Source organism: Austrofundulus limnaeus, unplaced genomic scaffold, assembly GCF_001266775.1.
Source record: "Austrofundulus limnaeus strain Quisiro unplaced genomic scaffold, Austrofundulus_limnaeus-1.0 Scaffold93, whole genome shotgun sequence".
NCBI lineage: Eukaryota > Metazoa > Chordata > Actinopteri > Cyprinodontiformes > Rivulidae > Austrofundulus > Austrofundulus limnaeus.
The window spans coordinates 644,891-650,264 of record NW_013952495.1 but is presented as its reverse complement, the minus strand read 5'-3'; the positions used below and the strand labels follow the sequence as shown (position 1 = coordinate 650,264).

General features: G+C 36.8%; 1 protein-coding gene across 4 annotated transcripts in view; it reads right to left on the bottom strand.

The window, feature by feature from the left end:
- fam131bb (family with sequence similarity 131 member Bb) overlaps positions 1-5,374 on the bottom strand; it is a 45,697-nt gene that overhangs the window by 27,085 nt on the left and 13,238 nt on the right. The window lies entirely within an intron of this gene.

Here is a 5,374-nt window from a genome sequence, read left to right as displayed (position 1 = left end):
TGAAATATATGAGTTTGTATGTAATGTATGAATATAATATACAAGTTTCACTTTTTAAATGGAATTACTGAAATAAATCTACTTTTTCATGATATTCTAATTTTATGACCAGCACCTGTATACTCAGAGAGCAAGAGATCACAAGAGACCTCAAATACCTTTTGTTATTTTCGAGATGGAAATCCCTCATACTGTATATTTTAACAAGATGAAATCAGATTAAAAGCATAGATGGTAGCAGTTAACATCATTCCTGCAATGAATACTAGGCCTTTGTGCCTCTTTCTTTCCATCCTCATCTCAGCAGCCCCTCTGCCCTCTGTTTGCTGTTTACAAACTGATCCAGCAAGTTTCCAAGTCTTTGCAGGCACAGTCTGGACAGTGAGATTAACTGTGTGTGTGCAGACTGAGAAGATGGGGAGAGGGTGGRTGCACGTGTGGTCAGTCATGTTTTGTTGACTTTACACTGGAAGAGATGGGAGAGAGGGAGAAAGAGCAGGACAGATGGGAGGAAGAGCAGAAGACATGGGCAGATGGGAGGATGGTAGGGTGGGGGGGGGGTGATGGGAAGGAATGCAGAGAACAGTGGAGTCATGTGAGGAAGAGGTGTGGAGATGATCCTGCGTGACACAAATTAGCACTCCAGAATGGACGGAGGTAACTGTCAGATAAGGAGAGAGGCACTCAGGGGAGATAGAAATGAAAACAAGACAATGGGGCGTCGTTTTGATGCAGCACTAAATAAATTAAACGGGCTGTGGGGAATCTAGATCTAACAAATCATTGAGCCCCTCCATGGGTCTATTTTTCTGGTACAGCTCAGTAAAGATTTTGGTGTTTAGAAATTTAAGAGGTACCCTGAAATGTAACTGCTAGCCTATGCTACACCGAATAAATACAAGATAGACTAAGTCAAAATGATAAAATATCTTCCAGTTATTATAATTCATATTATTGTTATGATCTCATATTTACGTCCGCATATCTCATACTAAAACAGTTGAGATTTTAAAACAATGAGATGCTCACTGAGATCTCACATTTCTGACTCCATGACTTAGCATCTCATGTTTTTTACTTAATGTCTCAAATTCCTGATTTAGTATCTCACATTTCTGATTTAGTATCTTGTATTTGGTATTTCATAATTGTGACTTAGTGTCTCATATTTTTTAATTAGTGTCACATATTAGTACCTCACATTCCTGACTTAGTGTCTCATATTTTTCACTTAATATCTCATAATTATGCTTAATAATTATGAGATAATATGTCAGAATCCTCGTGAGACGCTAAATGATAATTATCACAAAGCATTTTATACTTATCACTTCAACACCTTTTAAATAATCGCCCAAGTCTTTTTTTTCCCAGGAATCTCAAAAAAGTCATATGGTCCCCTTTCGGTTAAGCTTTTTGTTTCCTGAAAATCTTGGAAAAACTGACTTAGGGGATTAGAAGAAGGTAATGACTTAGAAGTTTTCTGTTTTCATCAGAGTGGCACAAATGGTCATTCATTAACATTGCTGCTGTCAAACTGTCTCTATAGTTTGTAATCTATGTCTTGTTCTTGAGTTCTGTTTATCATCCATCTGACCATTCATTTCAGTCAGTGACTAGAAGTATCAGGAACAAAACTTTTTCACAGTGTCTCTCTCGTCTCACTGAAATGAGGCAATGAATGCTTCATATCTTTGGTTATTATTGCTAAACATCGATGGTGAAAGGGTGATAATGTTTTGGCCCATGTTTGTTTGTCTGTACCATTAGCAAAATATCGTATGAGTCACTGAATCAAGAGCAAATCAAACTTTGGCTCAAATTTTTTTTTTTACTTTTTCTCAATTTTTGTGCTTTTTTAATTAATATTATTTATTTATTTATTTATTTGCTGTTAATACTATGGCAATGTGAAGCATTCAGAGTGTGTGTTGTTAATGACTCTCAGCAACTCCCAAAACAAATCTTCCAATGCTTACTTTCTGAAAGTTGGATTAAATCTGTTTATTGGTTTATGGAATATTAACAAACAAGAGAGATTCCAATAATTAGCAGTAAGTGATAAAGATTTTTATGTCAAAATTTGATTTTTTTCTTTTGATTAAAATGTTTATAAAGATAGTGGGGGTGGAAACTATTAAAAAACCATGAATCTGCTTACAAATGTAACTTCACTGTGCTCCATACAATGACAATAAAGGCATCATCAAATCAAATCAAATGCTCCACATCTCCCTGAGCAAACTCAAACCCAGCTTCATTTTCTTCATAATCCTGCTGACAAAAACACAGCGATGGACCAGACGCTCTGAACACATCCCCCCTCCGAGGCTTTAATGGAGAAATAATGGCAATAATGGTCTTGTCACGCACGCTCACACACACACACACACATGCTATACAAACAGTCCATGTGTGACAACGTGATGATTTATGATACGGACTGCCAATGTGAGACAAGGTCAAATACAGATGGAGGAGATTCTTGACACTAATCTCATTCTTGGTGCATCGACGACAGATCACAATGACGACTGCCTCTCACTGTCTTTGTCATCTCCTTCCAAATGCGTGCACGCACACACACACACACACACACACACATACACACACCCGCACACACACATTCCAAAAAAAAAGGCTATCAGTGGCATAAAATCATCCTTCAGCACATGACACAGACAACTTCTATCGTGTTCCTGTCTGCATGTCTCTTGTTTTCTTATCTGAGATGGTGATGATGTACTGAATTAAGATGCAGCAGCTTCTGTTCAATATTATCTCGGGGACCCACACATTTAATTCTTGTAATCAGTGACTTTTCTTGTACCTGTCACTGGATCAGTATCTGCTCCTGACTGCTGTGTGCATTGCACCCAATGAACACCAGCTTCAATGTCATCGCACTCAGGTACTTTAAAGATGTTCTGCCTGATAAATAGATTTAAAAGTATTTCAGAGAATAATCTTTGAAATACAAAAATCCTTCAGATCCTCTTCTTTTAAGTCGGTAAACATCCAGGAACTGAGGAGACTATATGGAGTTTTTGGAGGGAATATTATCTTGTCTGAGGTCAGATTCTAGCTGTTCAACAGTCTTGGGTCGCCTTCGTTGGAATTTTTGGAAATGAGAAATTGTACTATTTTCTGGAAAATAGGATAATTTTGAATTGTACGGTAGTGACACATCTCAAAAATGTTGCAGCATGAAAAGGCTGCAAAGTAAGTGGTACAAATAAGGAACAGCTGGAGGAACATATTGCAGCTGATGAGGTTAATCAGCAACAGGTCAGTTAGAGAACTGGGTATAAAAAGAGCATTTTAGAAAAGCTGATATTTTCCAGATGTAAAAAAAAACTTAAAAAGGTGCACCARTCTGAGAAAAAAAAATGTCTAAACAAAGTGGAACAATTTCAGAAAATTGGGAACACTTTGAATTAGAGCTGGGCAGAATACCAGTTCATACCGAAAACTGGTTTTTATTTTTGTTATATATTTTGTTATGAATTTTCTGAATACAGTGTTAGCATACCAGTGTTATCAATGCAAAATTCAAAAGCCAACCTCTCTGATGGTATATGGGTGCCTTTGTAACTATGGCATGGGCAGCTCGTACATCTGAAAAAGAAGAGTGTGTACAGATTACACACTAAACACATCTAGATCTTGACATCTAGGTGATGTCTTTCTTTAAAAAGACCTGACATTTTTCAACAAAACAATGCTAAACCACATACTGCATCTATTACAACAGCACAGCTTTGAAGTAAAAGAGTCCAGGTTTCTGAACCGGGCTGTCTGCAGTCCAGACTGCTCACCAGCTGTAATTTGCCACAACACAAAACTAAAAATCAGAAAGGACAACCCAAAATTGTTAAACAGCCAGAAACCTTAAAAATGGGACATTCTTCTCCAGAAACTTCTTTTCTGAGTATTATGTTCCTTTTTGAATAAAACAAGTTCATAAGATTCGATTGATTATACACATTTTACACAACATCCCAACTTTAGTATATGAGGGGTTATAAATGTTAATTCAAAAGAAAATGTGTTCTCTTTATGTTTAGGTTTGTTTAATATATATTATATAGTTACAGTTTTTCCATTATATTCTCCATCATATTTCCAAGTTATCTATATGGGTATATTGTATGAGTGGTTTTAAGCACAGATATGAATGTTTTCATCCACTGCAGTTATACAGGGCAAACAAGTTCCCAACTATCGTCTATTATTTACGATTCTCTTCGCTCCTCTCCTGCAGCTACCCCTCATTCTGTCATGCTCTGTAGCCCTCTCAGTCTAGACCACCACCACTAACGCTGGGAGATTCATCCTCAGAGAGGCTTTTGTTTCCAGGTTGTGTTTTAATGTGTCCTTTGTCCTCAACAAGGTTTTCAGTCTTTCCTTTTAGGTATCATGCCAGAATCAATAGGTTTCCACTTTCTAGCTGATGCTTGATTTGCTTGCTGTCAGAGTATGTGAGGGGGGTGGGGGGTGCGGRGGTGTCTTCCCCTGGAGTCCTTTCAGTCTGGTCCAGCACAGTAATGAGTATCAGCCTGACACCTGCTGGGAGGATCAGGACACTGCTGTCCAACATGTGGTTTCACCAACAATTTTCTTGCTCCAAAGACAGGGGGCCTGACAGACAAAAGTCTGAGAACCACTGACAGCAAATCTTTTATAACCATTATTTGAGTTTTCTACAATCATTTTCCTTGTTTTGTTTTAATAAACTTAAAAATGGGTGGGTGAAACTGACTATTCTATAACCATTTTAAAGTGATTTGCAGTTCATTACCCTTCTTTTGACATCATTTACAAGCACAGTGTTGTTCTTATTTAAGAGGCCTAATACGTAATATTCAATTAATTGTATCTCATTGAAGATTCATTAGGATTGTTGTCAAGGACTGACAGCACTCCAAATGAAAAACAAATTAAATAATACCTACCCAGAGTAGTAAAGTAACTAAGTAAAAATACTTTGTTACTGTACTTAAGTAAAATTTTGGGGTATGTGTACTTTACTTGAGTAATGGTTTTTTGTCTACTTTTTACTTCTACTCCTTACATTTTCACACAATTATCTGTACATTTTACTCCTTACATTTTTAAAAAAGGGAAGAAGTAGAAAGTCATTATATTTCATTTTTGCTTGTTTTCTTTCCAGCGTGTTATTGTAAAAAATAAATACTATCCATATAAATTGTGCCTCTTAGAGTGAATTTAATTGTGGTTGAATGAGAAGTATAAATATATAAAATTCTGGTACTGTATTAGTTTGTACACAAACAAATCATGTCACACTCCAGCAGGACATAGCAGACATATGTAGCCTAGTACGAAGATGCATGTGGCGGCATATATACAG